This window comes from Erithacus rubecula, assembly GCF_903797595.1.
Source record: "Erithacus rubecula genome assembly, chromosome: 9".
Classification (NCBI taxonomy): Eukaryota; Metazoa; Chordata; class Aves; order Passeriformes; family Muscicapidae; genus Erithacus; species Erithacus rubecula.
The window spans coordinates 29,380,424-29,402,935 of NC_136660.1; positions in this window are offsets into that span (position 1 = coordinate 29,380,424).

Genomic DNA, 22,512 nt, shown 5'->3' on the forward strand with positions numbered 1-22,512 from the left:
CTGGTACAGCTGAGATTTCCTGGAGCAGTTCTGTGCATATTCCTCAAAGTTTTCCTCCAGAGCCTGAGTTACCAGAACCTGAGTTAACAGAATCAGTAGCTCATCCTAGATTTGTGTATTAAAAGGCAGAGAAACAACCCCATGCTGGGCCAAATCTCCAGATAGTGCAAACCAAAGCAAAAAATGGATCCAATTAAATTTGATTTTCACTATCTGTTCTTCTAATCTGGGGCACTTGAAAACTGCCTGTTAAATTTTACAGAGCAAATCTGAAACCTCACAGTTAACAGGGATAACACAGATGCTATATTCTATACATTTCCCATAATGTCTGGGTGTAAGTGGGAATTTTGAGAAAGAACAGCAAGTTATTACTGTTAGGGACTTTTTTGAGAGTTGACTGTATAGGATGCAGAGCTTAATGGAACTTTTAAGTGCACACAGGAAATCCTGCTGTGTTCCAACAGTCAGAGCATGAGGATGAAATTTGGAAGCAGTCAGGAGACAAGGTCCCAGACTGCAGAAACTTCTGTTTTAAGCAAGTGGGTAAGAATACCGAATTTGTGCTTAAACATTTTACACATTGAAGGATAAAACATCTTTCTCTTTGCAGGCCAAACAGAAATAAAGGGAGAAAGACTGAAAAAAAACCAGGAATTTTTGAACAGAAGTGTGTTTAGTTTGCATCCTCCAATACCTGCCTGCAGACCATTTTTTCCCAGTGTGAGACAAACACTGAGCTTGTAAACTACAAACTCTGAAAAAATCAGTGTTTTTCTGTGTGTCAAGCTACAATCTCCTACCATGAACCAAACCCAGCAGGCACAAGGCCCCAGGCATCTGCAGCACCTCTGAAGAAACTCAGTGAATGCACCAGCCAGTGAAAGAACAATCCCAAACACATTATTCAGGGTGTCTTGTATCATCTCTATAACGTGTATTGACATTTTCTTGCTGCTGTCTGCTTTGCAAATGTCATGTCACACAGGATAAAATGAAGAGCAGTACCAGGAAAACCACATAATCTGACTGGGTCAGGGACTGAGCTCCTGGGAGAGCCACAGGAGAACTCTCAGCCTGAACTTTGCCAGGTAATCAGCATTCAGGTACTTCAGGCTTTCAAATCCACAGCATTAGCTGAAGAGCATTTGTCTAAGATGTCCGTCACTGGTGACAAAGAGTTTGTTTGTTTTTAAAATCTGCTTTAAATCTAATGGCCTACTGCATCTCCCCAAACTCCATTTGACAGTATTATTTTTCCAGATTAATTTTTTTTTAAGAACAAAGGAGCTTGACACCCCATACAATGCGGAATAAAAACTTTGAAAATGAATAAAAAGCAACCCCGTGACTAATACATTCACTATGTGAAGGAGCAATGGCTTAGTGGATCTCCTATTTCATAGGCAAAAATGCAGAGATTGCCTCTTTTGTCAGTTCATAGATAAAATCCTATTCTTTGTAATCCCTGAAGAAACAAATCAAATAAGCTCTGGCTGAGCTAACCATTTTCAATCCATCAAAGCAATCAAATTCTGTTTACCTGAATCAGAATGATTTCTAAAATGTTATTAAAAAGTAAAATGGAGTTTAACTATTCCAAAAAACTGAAAATGATGTGCAAACACAAAAGGGATAAGATTTCAGTAATTATGTAGACACAAAGTCGGTGCCATCATTTGTACCACAATACAATGTAGCTATGGCATATAAAGATAAAGCTTCCTTTGTCTAACATTACTGCTGCAAGTGATGCATAAACATAATTAATGTAAGAAGTCTTCAAAGGGGCGAATATTCATTTAGTCAGTTAGTTTTATTGGTCTTTCAGGCAAACAAAAGTTTTATAATTTAATAAACCAATTAACTGATTATATATTTCACCCAAAATATTTGTATATCACACATTACTATCATTTCACCAATTGCCATGGTTTTCCATACAACAGAGCCAGCGTGTGGTGCTGCAGTTAAAGCATTGCATTTAATGTTCATTTGCTTTGTCCATTATTCTGGAATGAATGCCATGAGGGGCTTCTGCCAAACCAGATTCCTTAAATTCAGGGTTCATCCAAACCCTATGCTGCAGTACCTCTGAAATAAAATCATTATGTTGGTCCTCTGTCACAATCCTTGAACTGATCTACATGAAAAATAATTTTTTTGTTTGGCTTTTATTTCATATATACATTTAGGAGCGTTCATAATTAGATTTTGCCTTCAGTCTACAATTCAAAAATAGCTTTGCTTCTTTAATTGCTGAGGTCTAATAGAGACTGTGACATCTGCCATTGTACTTCTGTGCTCTGTCAAAATACAGTCCTGAATTTGTCAAAGCTGGGACACAAAAATCATGTCGTTGTTCAGTGTGGAACCAAACCTCATCTGATAGTTATTTCATTGCATAATGAGAGGCAGCATATGCCAGTGGTTAGCATGAGACTGAAAGTGGGAGCTCAGCCATCTGTTTCCAGCAAAAACAGTTCCTGCATGTTTCTGGAAAAATTTCATCCCTCTTGTGCCTCAGTTTCTCAAGCAAGATTATGGAAAAATTGTTCTGCACCTTCTTAAAATGTGAGAGCCATTCCTCCAGTGTGAGCAGCAGAAAGGGCTTGTGCACTGAATCATGCTCAGCATATAAAGCATATTCTGCCTCATGACCCAGCCCCACTCTCAGCCCATGGAAAGCTGCAGCCCATGGATAACCATCCATGGAAATTCAGAGGGTAAAATATTCAGGCAGTGGAACTGTCCTAAGGTAACCATTTAACCCCTTCTTTTGGGCTTGAAAATCAGCAGTGAGTTTTAGTTCAGAAGCTTCTATTTTATGAAGAAATACAATTCCTAGAAACTTTGGAATCTGCAGTGCCTCCCCAGGCCCTGCCTGCATGAGTCAGAGCCCATCACTGCCTCTGCTTCTTCTCAAACCTTCACTGGGTTTCAGTATGTCTGAGGCACTTAGTCCAGCTGCACATTTTTCCACACCCCTTCTTTCTCCGTGTGTGTGTTGCTATTAAAAGAAAAAATTACTATTTCTGCAATTATTGGCAGTAAGAGCACAAAATTATTGGACCCACAAAAAAACAACAAAACCCCTACACACAACTCTGATACTTTGTCTTTGCAACTGGTAGTTTAACTTTCACATTTTGCTTTTCCATGCAGCAAGGTGCTCAGCTGCATTGATAAATTTTAAGTAATGAGGAACACAACAAAAATGTGCAGTGCTGTCCCTCTCATATACACATGCACAACCACACACACCCACCAAACACTCAGAACATTAAAGAAAGCTGTTAAGCTAATCTGGTGCATCTAAATGGGCAATATATATTGAATCCATGCTCCATTGATCATAATTATTGCAGTGCCCTTTATCAAGTAACCATCTTAAACCATTATTTAGAGATCATTTTGCTTTCCATTACTGTCACTATATTGCAGAATTTGCTAGGAATTGGTGGCTGTGTGATAGAGGGGTGTGCAGCTGTATTAGTCTGGAATCTGCTCCTGTTATCCAACAATGTTTCTAAAATGAGAGACTTAGTGCTGTATTCACACAACTTTTGGGCAGCCTTTAACTTCATTCTGGAGTGACAAGTCACTCACATAAGCTTTGTTTTCCACATAACTCCTTCCCACCTCGAATTCTTTTCATATTTCCCTTAAAATTAATTTGTCTTTTTTATTAAAGTACAGCCTATATTGAAAAACATTTCTTAAGATGCAATCAAGAGTTACTAAACTCTTCACTACTGCTCTGTGTGTTTGAAATGATTTATGAAAAAACAACTATTACTCTTTAGGTTATGTGAAGGAGGGGAAAAGCAGCATTTTATTCTCAGGTGGCCCTTTCAAACTGTGCATCACACAAACAATAACATAATTGCACAAAACTCTAGGAACATCTGAAGCTAAATTCAAAGTACAGTATTTTCACAAGTACTCAGAAAACACCTGGCTTGTTTGCCTTGTAAGAAGATTAGAGGAACACAGTGAGAAAGAGGAAAACATGGTTCTTAATGAGACCAGCATCATTTTAGACTGAATCCCAATCCCAAGCCTCTCAAAGTAATGCACCTGGCATGTGCTGCATGCTGTGATATTAATAGATGTATCAGGAACACAGGTGTTTAAGCTGATATTTGCCAGTTTAACCAGGTGGTAAGGAGATTTTAATGTCGCACAAAAGTAAGAGGATGGAAAAACAGAAGTTTCAGACACTCATCGTCAGTGTTAGACTCTGAAATGGGACTAAACACTTTGGATATAACTAAATCAGCATTAATCTCCTGACTTACAGCAGGGTGCACAGCATATTAAGAGATCAGTTCAACTCTTGATCAGAGTTTGTCCCAGGCCTTAAACACTGAAGTGTGGGAGTCCCTGTGAGCAGCCTGGATACTCAGGAGCCCTCTGTATATCACAACCCACTTGACCTCTGGAAAAAATCACATAACCTTTCAAAGCTTTTTTTCTCCTATCTGTAAAATGAAGATAATAACCCTTCCTAATCTCAGGACTTGTGAGACTTTAATTGATTATTAGCATTTGTATAATCATTTTGAGCTCCAGAGGATGCATATGCAGTGCATATGTAATGTAACAGGTAAACATCCTGCTCAGCTGTGGGGACAGTCATCAAATCTTATCTCATTGGGGCTTAAGGTCAAAGGCAGAGAGAAGGTACCTGAACCTGATAAGGGCTTAAGTGTTACAGGAGAACTACTTATGCTCTGAAGAAGTCACCTCTATCACTTTCTCCTTGCCTCTAATCTGCTCTCAGATGCTGTGTCTGCTGCTATCAGGCTGTGATCTCTCTCTCCATGCCTGAGGAAGAGCTTATTGACTAAACTGGGTAGGCAAGCCAGGGGAGAAAATGCTTGGTGTCCTCATAGACAAGAGCAGCTGTGAGTTTGCTCACCTCTTGTCTCTGTCAGATCTCTTCCAACCTCCTCAACCCATTAAAAGCCTTGGTGGGGGAAAGTGAAGAAATTAAATTAATTTCAAACTCTAACTCTCTCCTCAGAGAGCAGGTAAGCTATTTCAATGTTCAGACCACTCGTAGCTACAGATGTACAACCAAATTTCTGATATCATTTCAAAGTTTTGTTAATCTGGAGCCACCCTGGGTGTACATTACACAGTAGAGTAATGTCATAACTGTGAGCAGGACAAAGTGTATTCTGTCTGTACAAGGCTCTAGCAGAGTTATTTGGGTGCTGTTTGGGAATATTTGCAGCATGGGATGCTCTACAGCTGACATGTTGGGATCTGAAATATTTTTCCAGTTGCTCTGCCTGTGGAAGTCAGTAGAACAACCCCTAAGGATTTATGAGGGAGAAGCTGGGAGGTCTGGGATCAGGTGTGATTGATGGTTTAAGTCAAGTAGGACAGAGTCCCTGTCAATTCAGGTCTCACATACATCTGGTTGCTGCTTTCTTGTATTTTGTTTGTAGTTCCATGTGAACCTGCAGTGTCTATGAATATTCCTCAGCTGCAGAAGACTGGGAATTACCAACCCACTCTTTGTGACTGTACAGGAGAAGGGGAATGTGGAGCACTCAGAATGAGCTGCTGCCTGTGTGAGATGCAGCAAAAGGAGGTTCCCTGTCCCCTGAACAAGCTAAAGGTCAGTGTTGAGACACAGAGGAGCAGCTTTGATGGACCCTGGGTCTCCTCTGTTGTACTGCCTGGTGTGCAGAGCTTTTAACAGGACTTTGCACTTGTTGTGCTCTGAGGTTCAGTGCCTTCCACAATAATTCTACATAGGGACTGTGTCTGCAGCATCTGTCTCTTTAGAGCAAAATATACCTTTGCCACACATGTAAGGAGGACTCCTCTCCAGATGAGTCACCATCAGTAATTTTCTCCTGAAAATTTTGCTGACAGACTATGATTCAGAAAGATTTTTGGCTCAAACATTTTCCTTCACCATGATGGTGATGAGTGTCAGTATGATCATCCAGGAAAGAGCATTAATTAATATAAGGACTCCTATGAGGGAGTTATGCAACATAGTGCTACATTCAACAATTTGTTCCTCCCCACGTTAGGCTAAGCCCTGCTAATTTCCCTTTTCTTCTGGATATTACATAATGCAGTTACCAATTTTGCAGTTCAAAACCTTTCTATTTAATTTGAACTTAATTGTCTTTAACAGTGTAAAATATGTTTGCCTTTCTTCTTCCATCCTCTAGAAAGGGAGTGTCCTTGAAAATATCAAGGAGACAGAAAAGGCAAACCTGGCTCTGCCCTGCCGTGAACATGTTGCTCTGTTTATTGGTTCTTTACCAACTCAAGGCATCCCAAGATAATCTGTAAACTGATTTGTGAGCAAAACTCTGTTTTTGCCAGTGTTGCTTATTTTAAGTAGTTTTTGGAGGTCTTACTCATGCTGACATCCAGGTGCCCTGTGCCTATAGAAGTATCACACCTCTAAACAAAAAATATAAACTTGTTGGTGAACAAACAACTTCTTTACCCACAAAAATTAGAAAATCAGAGCATTTATGCAGTAAGGTGGAGGGAATCTGAAGAACAATCACGTTGACCTTGCAAATACAACTCAAAAAGTACCTTGGGTGCTGAGGAGCCAACTTTGACTTCCTTGAGGTTAACAATAAAACTCAAATGAAGGTCCTTATTCTGTCCCAAGATTGGTGTTTGCAGATTGCTGCTTATCAGGTTACATCAGCTCCTGCTCTGCCACACCACACAGCAGATTCTACAAGGTGTAGTGTTGATGGATGGGAGCAGCCCCTTGAGGCTCAGCTCATGTGAGTCATTAGAGAAAGATTTATTTCTCCTTCACTTAACAACAAAGGAGGCTTCCCACATGTGATTTTAAAAGTGTTTACATTGAATGTATTCACTAAGTTTGATTAAGTAATTGGAGTTGCATAATTAATACTATTAAGAAAGATTAATGATTTCTTGAACAGATAAAAAAAATTATGTCTTCTGAAATAAAGTTACATATGTAAATTAAAAATGAAAGAATGCAGTCAGTATCACAGGTAAAGCAAAGACCCAAAGTCACTGTATACTTTGGAGCAAATTCATAGCTTGCATTTTTAAATTTTTCTCCAAAGCTAAGCTGTTTCTTCTTGTTAAAGTATAAGTCAATTATACTGTAGCACAAAGAGAAATCTGCAGTATTTTACTGTCATTGTTGGTAATTTGTCCCTTAGGGTGTTAGTATTCCTACATAATTGCATATTGTCTCTCCCTGTAACATTTTCTACTTTCTTTCTCTGTTAGAACAACATAAGAATTATTGCATCCATGGGTTTTAGCAAATTATCCAGCTAACTTGATTTACATTCTATTCACAAACAGAATTACAGAAGGGAAAAATAAATTGGCTTTGTTTTTTTTTCCTTAGCTATCATTTGGCCCCAAAAGATTAGAGTTTGGTTTTTGGTTATTTTTGGTTTGTTTTTTTTTTTTTTTATTTTAGTGTGAGCTTTCTTTAAAAATATAAACAATGCAACTGTCTGTAGACTGTATCTGATCTTTTGAACAAGATTCACAGTGATAGCAATATCATCATTTAGGATTGTGTTACCCTGCTTTTGCTTCTAAATACTGGAGATGGCACTACCATGCAAAATTCCCATAATCTTAGATAGGGATACCCTGGTGCATGTGCTGTCCTAAGCTTTGGCAGATTTCTCATCTGAACAGCCCTCAGGATGGATGGAGTGATGAGTGCCTGCTTTCAGGGCTGCTGGATCATAATTTGGGGGCCTGATTTGTTCCCAGAGCTTCCAGAGCCTGCAGACACCAGTCACCAATAAATCAATTCTCTCAGTGAAATCTTCTGAGGATACTTAGATTATCCAGGATAGTAAACATGCAGGTTAATAGTGAAAACCTGAAAAAGGGCTTTATCAACTTCTTGAGTGATAGGGGAAGAGAACTGAAATTTGAAATTTGATGTAGGTAAATGCATTGTGATGAACATGGAAAAATTCTGAATTGTGCATGTACTGAAATGAAGTCCTGTTTGTCTTCAAGCATGAGGAGCACTGTTAGGTTATAGTTTTGCAGAAATACCAGTTTAAAACCAGACCCCAGCCAAAACAATTAACTGGATATGATGAGGAAAGAACTAGAGAACCACCCAGGAAATAGAATCATGCCCCTTAGTGGATTCAGGATGTACAGAGCAGGATGAGTAGAGCTGAGAATGGTGACACAGACACAACTCTCCAGTGATTTCCATTTGAATGGGTGCTGAGCTCAGCCTGGAGATGCTGCTCTGGTGTGGGACCTCTGTGACCAAACAGTGGTGACTTGGCAGCTCTTCTGCCTGCACTGGGGACCTGGAAACTCAGATCTGTGTGTGGACACCAGTGCAGAACAAGTGCAGACCCATTTGGCACCGTTGCTGCTGCTGAACTGACAGGCAGGGGAAAGAGGAGCCTGGCTGTAATTAACAAAGCAGCTTAACTACTAATGCCTTGGTAATGTCCCTCCTATTGTAGATGAAAGGCTCAATTGGTAATTTGAAATGAGAACAAACACACTGAAAGGATGGTGGCTGTGAGAGAAAGGAGTGCATGAAAGCAGAAATTTATCCAAAACAGCAAGTTTACAGGGTCTTCTGTGGATGCTGTAAACTGATTTTGCAACTGCTTTTCACAGCCTAAAGCAGGTGAACTGAAGTTTCCTGCAAGTCCTGCTCAGGAGCTCCCAGAGCAGTTCAGACAGGATTTTACCCTTATGGAAGCACGACAAAAAAACCACAAAACCAACCAAACAAAAGCACAAACAAAACAAAAGCCAACCAAAACCAAACAAACAAACAAACAAAATGCTTTTAAAAGAGTTTTTGGTGTATACATCTGCACCATCAGAAAAATTAATAAGAATACAACTCTTGTCTGGCAAGTGGGAAAAAAAAAAGTATTTTCAGCAGGTATTTGTGCTGGGGAAAAAGTGTTTTTGCCAAGCAGAAACCTCATGAAACTCTAAGCAGGAAATACTATTTTTAGACACAGATGATGTCTATACAGGGTCACTTTGCTTTGCAGCATTGGAATTGTATTGGTATTTTAATCCCCACTACTCCTTTCTGCACCATACTGCTGGTGCTGTCATTGCAAAGTACCAATCCCACCTCATGGCCAGGACAGCTACATCATAGTTATCTCAGGCAAATAAACCTGAGAAGTGTTTCCTGAGGTGGAAAAGCAATGAGTCTGAATCTGGCAGGTAATTCCTTCCTAGGTATCAATCCAGAAATTATTTGTTAAAGAGTATTTTTTTTCCAATTTGAAATCCAGATGATGAATTTTCCAGCATTCCAATTGTCCCTGCCAGAGTTCCTACTCTCCTGGCTTAGTGGCTCTTTGTATTCATTGCCCATCCAGCATGGGCTATGTTTGCTTAGCTCTCCTCCTCCTCTCCCATTTCTCATGAATAACAAAACCACAGGAATAGGCTGAATGTCTCTGGAATCATTCAGGTAGCAGATGAACTTTGAGTGTTGACTTTTTCACCCTCACAGGTATTGTCCATTTACTTTCTTCTTATATCCCTGCTCTAATTTGTACAAAGCTATTTGTGATTAGCTGGCATTTACAACCAGGTATTGATTTTTTTATTAATTTATAAACAGTTCAAACAAACAGTGGTAGTCAATTCTAGGAATAATCCCCCAGGAGGTTAGGAAAGATACAGACAAGTGCACAATCTAAAGGCATTGCACAGTGCATTAATGGGGTAAGATTTCAGATGTCTCTGTATGTGTTCACAGTATCCCTTTGTCTACGTATTGGAGCTGGTAAATACAAATATTAAGGGAATATTTTCAGCATTTTTAATGATTCCACCTCATATAAAAAGCAGCATGGATATTCTTTAAAGATGTGCTGGCAGCTGACAAGGGATTCCCTCTGAACTCAGGGATTTTTGAGGAAAGAGAAGCCTGTGTCAATCACACTGAGCACTGAATGCCAGAGGCAGAAACAGAGCAGGCACTGCAGTGTCTTAGCTCAGAAGAAAGGGAGGTGCCAGCTGGGGATCCCCCAAAGTGATTCAAGGCAGTTCAGGGGCAGGATGGAGCACACACCAGTCCAGTGTGGCTGGGCAGGCTGCAGTAAAGAAAATATTTGCACCTACATGGGTCTTTCTATAAAATCTCTAGAGGTATGACAGTATTTCTTTCTCCACATGTCAAATTTCTTTTTTTATGTATGTATTGATAAGCATTTCCCAGAGTGTGGTTATGGCATGTCTGCTTGGACAATTGTTTCCCAGCAGAATTAAACTTACTGAAATGGATGGTTTGATTGCATGGACGTTTCAGAGGAGAAATATTTCCCTTTCCTTAACACCCACATCTATTTTTGAATAGCAGTAAGAAGTGTTGCAGTGGTGTGTTAGCTTGAGTGCTTTTGGGAGGTCTTGTAGGAATATTTGACTTGAAAAGAGGATCATTCCCTGCCTCACTAAAAGATAGACTGCACTGGGGATCCTTCTGAATCCACAGATTCTGAATCCATAGATCCAGCTGGCTGGGAAAGGAAAGCACCTCATTATTCACAGCCTACTGCCCTCTCCTGAAGGCTTGACAAATTAGGCAAATTGATAAAAGGTAGCAGTGTCTTATGCAATGAAATGTCCTGTAAATATAGGAGTAGGATGCTTGCAAATGATTGTGAGAATCATCTGAATTAAATAAAACCACCATCAGATAATCTTCAGTGACGTGTTGGGGAATGTTATTAGTCAGAGTCCAGCAGTCCTGTGGTATTTAGAATCCTCTGGCATTTCAGTGACCTTTTATAAGGCAGATTGCATGGAACAATTAATTTATTTCATGACCATCCCATTGTATCCAAGATAAAAAATGTTAGTCAAAACCAGGTGTCCGGATCAGAGCCATGTATTGCATTTCAAAACCCATTGAGTGGGAGCTAATTTCAGCAATTTGCATGAGAGCCTTTTGCTATCACTCCTACCATAGTATCAGTGTCAGCTCAATTTTCAGAGCAGCTGTAGCTCAAACACTGACCTGCTGCCTATTACAGTAGTGTAATGAAGTGCAATGGACTCGTAATTATTCCACATTACTGTAGATCAAGTAACATGCAGCTTTCAGTTATCACAATGGAATCCCAGTTCTTGCTCAAAATGAGAAAACTGACCATGAAGTTGATTTAAGGGTGTCATCAAAAATTACTTTCAGAGCCTGCAAATGTACTGCTTATTTCCCAGATAACATCTGACATTGCTGTGCAAATGTCCCAGAGTCACTGCATACCTGAATAAACTAGTTTCAAGTAACTAAGGGACGAGTTCTATCCGAGAGGCAGGAGTAAATTGAGATGGGATGTTCTTAAAATTTCTGGTAATGCAATTGCATTAGGCAAATTATTTCAATGTCTCCTTTCTAGCACCATCTGTGAAACAGCCACACAATTTTTTTGTGAAATCATGGGGATTTTTTTTTAAATTGCTTCATGAGCAATATGAAGCATTATGAATTTGACTTAAAGTGTGGCAATCACTCACTGTCCACCACAATTGTGACCTCAGCCTGTCCAGATTGTATTTCTTCCAAAGAATGAGCCATGATTGTCATAATCTCCACATCCAGATCCATTCCTTCCCCAGACCTCTTGATAGGACCATCTCAAAACCTTTGTTTACCTCTATCCTTTTTAGGGTGAGAATCTTGGAGAATAATTCACAGCACAACAACATGGGACAGCAGGGGGACAAGGGCTGCACAGTGATCAGGTTTTGTCACCCAGTTTGTCACCCATTGCCTTGGAGTGAAAGGATGACAGAGCTCCTGATAGATAATTTGCATTTTTCTGTGTAGGCAACAGGCAGGGAGTGCTTGAAACTGGGATATTCACTTTTTATTTTCCAATTTTTTGCTTAGCTAACTATTACCAGTAGTTGCTTAGGAAGTTGCATTGCTAGAGATATTACTTAATTATTTCTAATTTTTAAGCAAATTTTTAGAAAAGTCTCCTGGCCCATCACCTTTAGTGTCTGGCATGAAATTTTAGCTTTTCCCTGCCAGAGGTAGCAGGATATTGAAATATATGGAACATGCAGACTGGAAAGTTTAACTGTCAAAAACAGTCCATTGTGTCAGGGGTAAAATCAAATTAAATTATAAAAAGGTAAAATAATCCCTGCAGAGCAATTTGTTAGAATCTGGGTGGTTTGTTTGGGATTTTTTTTTTTTTTTCCTAGAATGAGGAGAAAGGGAATGTGGCTTAGATTTTCACTTTCAGCCCACACAGAATTCACACACAGTAATTCAGTTCAGGTAAGATGCAGTCCTGGATGTCTGGATGAACACACACTCCTTTCTTTGGGACAGAAGGGGGGAGTGCTGGGATGGAGGGGAACAGGGTTCAGGGGAAGGTACAACAGGGAAGAAAACTCAGCAGAAAGTAAAGTTTAGGTTGGAAGGTGCCTTAAGGATGGTTTACTTAACAGCACCCTGCCATGGGTATGTTGCTTATAAGAATCCAAATTCCATCTTCATTTAAACAAAGATATGGGTGATGGTGTATCAGAAAAATGTCTTTCTCTTTCAAATTCAGACTATGGGGAGAGGAGCAGTTGTCTCCAGCACATCAAATTTATGTAAGAGTTTCAGGCTGCCTACAGCTCTCACATTTCCAAATTATAAAACCTGAACTCCTGGAGTTGTAACCCAGCACAATCCTTCCCTGATCTGGCTGATCCTGGTCACAGGTTGAGGGAACCATGAAGCAAAAGCAGCCACAGGCCTGAACTCCAGGGTAACCCTGTCTCAGGACAGCCTTTAAACATCAGTCTGTCTGTGTGTCCATCTGCCCCTGGCTCTACTCCATGGCACCAACCTGAAAGGGCAAACTGCAGCAGTTAACACCACTGCCTACAAATAAAAATGAGATAAATACTTGGGTAATGCTAGAAAATAAAAGGAGTGTCAGGTTGCAAATCCATCTCAGACTGGAGGAGTTTTTTCTCCTTTGACATTCATCTTATATAAATGATCACCAGCAGAATAACAAGGGTTTAGAGCAGATTTTTTTAAAAGGGCCAATATTAGGGAGGTAGCTGCCTGTTTTCTTGAAATACAGGGGGGCTTATTTCTACTGTTTTAAAACCTAAATTCTAATTCTAGATGTGGCAATATTCCAGTCAGGCACATCAATATGACAAGGCTAATATGTCCAACCAGAAGAATTTACATATGGAGAACTGACTATTTTCAGTAAACAACTCATTAATGAGCCATCAAAACTTGGTTGTAGCAACTATTGCACAACTAATCACAGTGAAATAACAATAATCAAAAGAGAAAAGCTGATTTTACATGTTTCAGATAAAAGAAAAAATATTATCATGTAAACTTTGTTACAAAGGCATGTTTCATACCAGTTAATATGTATTATTCACTGGCACTAAATTATGATTCTAAATCAGGAGGGTAACAAGGTGTTTTCCTGCATAAGATTTAACTAAACCTCTAGAGTTTTTAATCTGTTTTCCTAACAAAGTTTACTCAGAAACATTGGCTCTGTTCTGACTGTCTGGAGACCCCAAGTCTCCCTGTGTAAACTGAAAGAGGATCCCCATGCTGGCTCATGCTTTTATTATGGGAATCACACTAAATGTGATAATTTTAGAGAAGTGTGTGTTCACTGTTCCATCAGCTCCTAATGGTGCTTCCCTGGCATCAGCAGAATACAAATTAAGAGATTTGGTCCAACTTTGAGGCCACTCACCACACACAGGAGTGGCCTCACTGGGCCCCCAGCAGAAGATACACCTAAAATATGTCAAATTCCAATGGGGAGTTCAACTTGCCCTTTTTGAGAGAAATATCTAAAACTTCTGCCTTCATCTCCTCACAAACTGAGCTCTGAATATAAAAGCTGAGTGTCCAAAGTCAAGCATCTGCCCTTATTTGCCTGGCAAAGTTTCTGTGGGTTTTTTTTTTGTTGTTGTTGTTTGGGGTTTTTTTTTGTTTTTTTTGTTGGGGCATAAGGAGTTTGTCATGGGTAAATCTAGAGATCATGTCCCAGGGGGTCGTAGGTGGAGGCCAATTTCAGCAATGCATGGGAGCTCCACATCTCCTAGAGAGCATGCATGGGGATTTTTGGGTTTTTTAGATTCTGTGACCTTCTCGTGCTCTGATGAAAGGCTCTTTGCAGAACAGGTAGTTTAATTCAGCATCCATCTGTATGGTACCAGGAGAGAGCATTTCAAAATGTAGAGATGCATATTCCTTTCCTATTTTTTGGTCAATCTCTCTATTTCTGTTGACTTGAATCTGCTAATTCTTATCTGCCAAAAATTTGGCTCATGAACAAGATGCATTTGAAATGTAAATCTCTGATGCAAATAACCAGAGATGATTTGGAATATTTTATCAGGACAATAAATATTTTTTTTAAGAGTATTTTTTCTCCTCTAATAAAAATGCAGTTACTGCCAGATCACAATTTTCTATTGGGAAGTTTTTTGTTTCACTGAATATTTGCAATTTACATACACACACAAAAATGGAATTAACTGTTTCATTTGGCTTGGAGCATATTCTGAATCACAGATTCACAGATTGATTGGAGTTTGAAGAAAGAGGATCATTTGTCCAGAAGGAGACTCCACAGCCTCTCTGGGCAGCTGTCCAGGGCCCAGTCCCCCTCATTGTACAGAAGTTTTTCCTCACATTCAGATGGAACTGTCTCAAGCTGCATCAAGGGAAAATTAGATTGGATATTAGGAAAAAAGTTTTTCATGAAAAGAGGGATAAAGCACTGGAATGATCTGCCAGAGAGGTGCTGGAGCCCCCTTCCCTGGATGTGTTTAAGATTGGATGTGGCTCTCAGTGCCAGGGTCTAGGTGAGGTGTTAGGGCATGGGCTGGACTCAATGATCTTGAAGGTCTCTTCCAGCCCTGTGATTCTGTGAATTCTGTGTCTCAGTTTGTGCCTGTTGCCCCTGTTTCTATCCCACTGGAGATGGTCTGCACACCCCCTAAGATATTTGTGTGCACTGATGGGTCCCTGTTGTGTCCTCTCCCTGCCCAACAGCCCCAGCCACTCCTTGCTAGAGAGGTGCTCAGTCCTTTCCCCATCCCTTCAGGAAGGGCAGATCCCAGTGCCTGGCTCCCAAAAAACACGTTCCTGAGAAACACAGGACATTTCAGGCTGTTTTATCAGTGGCTGCAGTGAAAAAACCATCAGTTTCCAAGTGCTGAAAGTTTCATTCTGTTAGAGGAACGCCCAAATGAATCTGTTTGTCATTTCCGAACTAGAATTAATGTGGAATTTCCATCCCACACACACCAGAAAAAAAATCTGAATCTTACTTTTAATCTCATTTTAAATTGAGAGAAAGGCTGAAATACCAGCATTTCTCCAGGGATAGAAATGCTGTCCTTGCTATACTCTGTAAACAGTTTTGAATAGGACAGTGTTTCAGTGGAGATCACATTCTCAAATGCATGATTTATGGGCTTATGAGGGTATTAAACATCACATTAAGTGTCTGCAAGGATCTTTTTCTCACCTGAGGAGTCCATGACTTTAATGTAAACTAGCCTAAACTGGCAGAAGGTGAGAGAAATCAATATGACAGAAAAGAGTAAAATAGCAAAGAACCTGATAAACGTGAAATTAGCTCCTAAAAATTGTAAAGATCCAGCATGACACTAAATGCTTCATCTGAGTGAGCAAACTGGCTGCAGCTGTAATGCCATGTCACTGTCTCCCTTCTCACTGTGTTGTACATTCCCCTCTAGTGGCTGGTAAAAGATTTATATGAGGAAATTCTTCTGAGAGCTGAAACAAAATTTGCAAAGGGAAATACAGGGGAATTAGAGATGTAAATACTTTTAACAACCTAAGCAGGGGGTTCTTACTATGTACAGTGACAAAACTCACCCCCCTTTGTGCTGCAGGTAGAGGTCAAATTGCTCTTTTGGCCTGGGTAATGTTGATTACACCTTTGAAAACAAAAGCTCTGTTCCATGTTTGGTGCAGCTTGGGGGTGAGAAACAGAATTAGGGTGAAGGAGGAGTTGGAAAAATTCTGTATTGTATAAGTTAGGAAAGTGTTAACAGTGGTTTTTTTGTCTTTTGGTTTTCTGTTTGGTTAGGTTGGTTTTTTTTTAAATAGGGTTCAGTAGCTTTATGGTTGCTGTTGTTTGGCATCCATGGGGATTTTGTGCATGTGCACCTTTGTTTAGGTGCTCTGGGTTTGCATTCCATCTGTGGATTTGGGGACTGGGGTCTGGAGTGTGTTTTCTGATTCTGGCTGAAATTATGGAGTGTTCTGTCTGAGCACTTCCATTCCTCCTGCTGGCTGCTGTGGTGCACCTGCCCAAACCAGGGAGGGGATCATCCCAGGGGATGTCACAAACCAGCTGAGCCCTGTGGCTCCCCAGCTGCTGGCTGGAGAGAGGGACAGTGTGCAGGAGTCTGTGGGGTACTTCAGGAATTAGTGATCTTTTCTTTGAAAGAGCACTGGTCTTAATCACTGGATTAAATCTGCACTTTGGGTTTGCCCTCTGAGCCCTGCTCTGGGCTGTGGGTGCAGGGAGCACCCCCTGCTCCCCTCTCAGGTCCAGCTCCACTGCTGCTAAAACTAAAACAGGCAGCTTCCAATTGCACCATTTCCTTGGCTCCTCAGGGCTTAAATTCACCCGTTTTTGCTGAAAAAATAAATAAACTTCGTTCTCAGTATGACTACAACCTGTGTTGGCACAGGACTGGCATGTTTTGGTGCCAGCAGGTTAAGTGGCAAAGCAGGTTTGTGTAATTCCTCCTGGAGCAAGCAGAGTGAGCCAGGCTCAGCAGCAGGAGGATGTCCCTGCCACCTTCCAACTGTGTTTTCAAACAACATTTGGGAGTGATTTATGCTGCGTTGTGACACTGGTACCATCTGTTCATCATCATAAGTATGAATGAAGTGATAATGAAGAAAATGTTCTAAGCAGCTAACAAGATGATTACACTTTAATAACATAATTTTGGCATAATTTGGATCTTCAGCGATCTACAAACACTTCATTTCAAAATCTAAAGGTCTGGAGCCTTTTTGCATCTACACAGAGCTCTCCTCTGACTTAATATCAGGGGAAACATAAAATCAATCTGGAAATGTGTCTGAGGTCCTGCCTCACCTGTCTGCTGACTCACACTGTCTCCTGCATGGCATCTGCTGTTTGCAAACTCTTGATTCATTTCCTTGCCTGCTTCACCTCTGTTTGGAAACTTCTGAGAACAGACTCAGTGTCTTCTCAGGGCAGGAACCATCTATTCCTCCTGCCAGGGGTTTCCACCTGACTCACTCACCCACACACCTCACTCACTGACTCACTGTTCTCTTACAGGAAAACAACAGGAACTGTCCAGTCTAAATTTTATCAGGGCCCTGCAGTACTTTTTCAAGGAGACTAAACTAAAAGTCCAGAGAAAACACAAAAAAGTGGTGACTTTGCATTAGATTCAGTGGAATTTCAGAGGAATAAAAGAAAAAAATAAATTGTTTCTGTTAAAATGTTAAAAGATAATTTCAGATTTGTGTTAAAAAACTTTTTATTTCAAAATGAAAAAATAAAATTCATTGCTTTAAAGCTGGGGATTGAAATGCATACTTTTCTTTTGGGATTAACAGAAACATCTCAGTTCTGTGACCAGATGAACAACTTTGATTTTTCTTCTTGGTGCTTTCTCCAAGTCCCTCTCCCTCTTTAGAGGGATGGCCAGGATAAAACTGAGGAAAACATTTTGGGATGCACAGATTTGAAGCTTGTGGACAGAACTGGAGATGACCTGCAACCAGGGGATGGTTTTGCCTTTGTTTGCTCATCCTGTGGCAGGTGAGGGCTGCAGCACTGCACAGGATTTCTGTCCCAGTCAGTGTCTGGGTGACTGGAGCAGTCTCTGTGATGGTTCAGTTGTTCACTGCAGTGAATCCTGACTGTCCCCCAACCCTTACGTGCCTCGACACCGTGGTGAGGCAGTGATGCAACTGACTGAGCAAATGTGCTCAACACATTTTAGGCCAAAAATAAAACCACCCAACAACATATTCCTAGGAACTCTCAGGCTGATTCTTATTCCTGCATTTCTTTGTTACTGTCTAAGTATATTGCTTTTTTCTGGGGTATTTTTTACTAATGGGTAATCTTTTAACATCTGTATGACATCTTGTTACCAGTCTGATACAGGACCTTTCTAGAAGGAAAAATGCAGTTTGTGGCAGCAGAGCTGCCATCCAAGCTGATCTATTGTTCAGTTAGACTCCACTTAACTGAGGGTATGATCAGAGTGACTAACAGGAACAAGAAATAAGAAGCATAAAGCAGATTTTTATGTTGCCATTTTTCTTTTTTATATTTTCATCTTCCTATCAATCTTTTCAGAGTGAACATGCCTAAGAGCAGGGAAGAGCCCACACGAAAGGGGTGGTGCTGAATGGGGTTTGTGTGAGCCTCTGGCTGTAGCTGCTGAGAGGGTTCGTGCGTGTTGGACATGACTCATGGAACAGCTATTCCTGCACCAGGTGGTTAAAACTCATCAGTGATGGGTTTACAAGAAACTCACCCTTAATCTTTCTCACCACACATGTGGATCAATGGATCTGCAAGAAGAATCATGATTTTTGTTTACATTATTTCACGGATTCTGGCACCGCTGAGAACAATTTTATCCCCTCTTTGGGCAAAAGGATTTCAGAAGACTACCAGAGTCTGCTGTCATTTATCTTCTGAGCTGGAGAGCTGCACAGAGGATGTCCCTTCAGCCCAGAGGAGTCTGAGTGCTCAATGCTCTTGGTGCCTTCTGCCTCCACCCATCTGGGGCCAGGAGAGCTGGGGAATGGCACTGAAGCTGTGCCCTGCCCAGCTTGTCCTGGGAAACTCCATACAAGGAGCCTGTGCTGTTTTCCTCTTGATTAAGGCACTACCACAGCCACAATGCAGAAAGAAAAATGTATATTTGTAGATGAAAATTTAGAAAAAAATGTAGGTGACATCTCAGGAAAGGCTGAGGTTCCTGTGTGGAGGCTTCCCAGGAAAGGAATAGCATGAAGAGATGTTAAAAAACATTTCTCAGTAATTTAAAGAAGCAGAGAAAGAAATGAAAAAGAACCTGCAAGCTGAAAGAACTCTGTAAGGCATGGCAAGCAAGCTTCTGTTGGTGGTGTACAAATATCTGCCCTAATTTATTTTTAATCATTAGAAGGAAAAGAGGGGGAGAAAGGGAATAACAGGCTTTGCCAAGTGTTCTCATTTACCTGATTCCCAGCTGCACCTATCTCATTATCACTCTTGTGAGTATAACACTTCCCTGCAAATGCTCCAGCCACTTAGATTTTTGAAGAGGGTTTTCCAGCAAGGATGGAATGTGATAAATGCAATTTAAACAAGCCACTTAATCATCTTATTTATATTAGATAACGATATAAGCAGAGTGAGTGAGTCTTCCACATGGAAGCCCTCAAGAAGTCTCTGTGGAAAAGAAAACACCACGAGATCACTCCTTTTACAGCCACTCCTTTAAATATTTCTCTTCTGGATGGTGGTTCTGTTTCCTCCATGCCCAGAATGGGCAGTCAGGACATGTTGGTGGGACAGAGCTCATGGGTGGGGAATTCACTCTTTGTGAGGATTATAGCTTATAGCTATTGACTGCAAATTTCTGTGAGAATGAGTAAAGGGAGTCTGGGAAAAGCAAAACAACTTTGATTAATTTTATAAATGTTATTAAAATTTCATTAATTTCTAAAAAGATTGTCTCTGAGAAACTCTGTCTTTCTACCACACTGTTAAATATGCCCTAAGACTACAGAGAAAATATGGAACAAATCTGTGTACTCAGCTTTCCCCATCCTAATGCTCATGGGCCTCAGGAAAAAATTCAAAAAAGAAATCTGTGCAGGTGGAGCTACCAAAAATGTCAGTGAAAAAAAAAAGATAGCTTTTAAAATTGTATTTTCAGATCAGAAAAGGGAGATGATCCTCACATTGGGTGAGGAACAGAAAAATAGAGACAGAATTTTTATTTTAATTATTCATCTTACTTAATCTGAGAATTTAAGTTGATCCTCATTTTACAGAAGCTTGTGGAATCCCTAATTTGAGATAAGGTCTGAGTGGGGATCAGAGACCCCAAGCAGAGACGAGGGCTGATGGAAGTTTAAGCTGACAGAAGTATAAAAAGAAACAAATGGGCTTTGCCATTCAGAGAATGTAAGCAAAGACCACAGCTCTGGAGGAAAAACAAGACAAAGTCATAGTAAAACAATTCAGAAACCACAGACTCCACTTCAGGAAATGCAGAGGCAAAGGTGAAGCTCCAAGAGGAGATGGAGTGAAACTGGTTTGTTTTCCAGAGGCATCCTGAAAGTGTGCACAGACAAGCACAAACCAGCCAGGTTCTGGAATTTCTCATTTTGTCTGTGTAAGAAGCTAAATCCCGACTGCTTACATAAAATTAAAAAAACCAACAAAACCAAACCCCAAAAAAAACCAAGAAACAACAACAACACACAAATTAAATGCATGTAATCTGCACAGATAAGAAGAATTTGTGGGAAATGTTGAAGAGACAGCTGCATACAGTGATGGAATATTACACTGAGCCCTTTTCCTTGTCATTCCAATGCTGCTGCACAAGCTCACTGTTCAGGACAACTGGAGCTGCACTAAAAAGTTTGAAGAATAAATTTAGAAATCTTGCAAAGATAGACCTTCTTTAGGAGTAGAGAGGAATTTCTGAGCTAGATATGGAGAGAAGGAACCTTTCAGGTGCAGGGCTCTTGGAGTTGTGAAATAGAGCAGGATGTGATGAGTGAAGCACAAGTTCCTTTGAAGATTTGTGGATCACTCTGGGCAGCCCAGCTCAGGCTGATCAAGATCTTTTACTATGCATGATTTATTGTTGTTTCTCTATAATATTTCCTTATTATGATCAAGAGTTAAAGTCAAATTAGCCTTTTATGAGATTTAGGGTGAAAAATGTAACTCCCTGTAACATTTAGCAGAAATTAAATGTTAAATTTAACTGGTGGGCAGCCTGTGGGAAACTACAGACCAAACATTCCCTCTCCATCACAGGGACCTTGTCTCTGGAGTGACCTGCTCCTCCATCAGGGATGTTTCTGTGCTGTAGCCCAGGTTTCTCCTGAATACCTGTGTGAGAGTGTGGCAACTCAACCCCCTTCCCCTGGTGTTGGGAAGGAACTAGAAAAATCTTATGAATATGAGTGCCTAGCAAAAAGGGCTGAAACCATAAGTGAAGTAGAGATGTTAGCAATTTTTTACATAGAAGCTTAAAAAAGACATGTAAAGGTATAGGGCCTCTTCCTTTGTTTAGATTGTGCCAAATGCCACAGATACCAAAGAACCAACAGACATCCTGTCCCAAGTAAGGCAGGAAAGGTCTGAAGATAAAGGTTATAGAAAAGAAAGCCATAAAACATGGTAATTTAGTAGTTCCTATAGGTTGCATGCAGGAAATTAGTATATTGTATTAGATTGGTTAATGGAAATTAGAATATTCATCATAGAAGAATACTTATTGCATTGTAAACAGGAAATCTCTCTCTTGCTCTTACCCTCCTTGCTCTTGCCCCTTACTCTCTTACCCCCTTGCTCTTCCTCTCTGTGCTCCACATTTCTCTTACACCCACGCCCTTATAATAAACTACAAACCTAAAAACCAGAAAATAGAAATCTCCTGAGTCTGTCCAACCAATAAAATAACCCCCACACCCTGGAGACCCAGAGTGGCTCTGTCCCTCTCCCTGTGAGCACACAACCAACAAAATATCCCCCACACCCTGGAGACCCAGACTGGCTCTGTCCCTCTCCCTGTGAGCACACATTATCCAGGAATGGGTCTAAACTCCCCTTTTGTGCCCCTCTTGTGTCCCCCCCACGTTTGTGGAGCAGGAGCAGCTGTCAGCCCCTGATGGCCCCATCCCAGGGCTGGGCCAGGTCTATGGTTTCAGAGCTCCATGCACACTTGCCATATGGACCATCCTGCACTAACGTGTCTCCTAGGCTGTCGTGGGCTGGAAATTCATATGGAAATATTTTTTGTGTGTGTGTGTGTGCACGCCGGTTTTGCCAAACGTCCTGTTTTAATTATTCATCTCGCCTCATGAATAAATGAAAAGGGGAAACATCAAAAGTCGCCAACTACTCTGGTCACAAACACCGAAGGTTTCTTTTTAATGTACAATCAGAAAGTTGGATTAAGATTCACTCCTTTGATATGCAGCTGATTATATTTTTTTAATATATAAAAAAAAAGAGAGAAATTCCTGTTTCCTGCAATTAACTGTATTTTTTTTGAAGCGCAACAGGCATAGAGAAATCACATATCTGTGGCGACTCCTTTCAAAGAAAACAATTAGCATCCATATCAAAAAGCTAATTCAGAGAAATTAAAAGAACACATACATCAGTAAAATATAATATTTCCTCTTTAGCACATCTCATTGTGTACAATGTGTCACTGTAAAATTGTTAG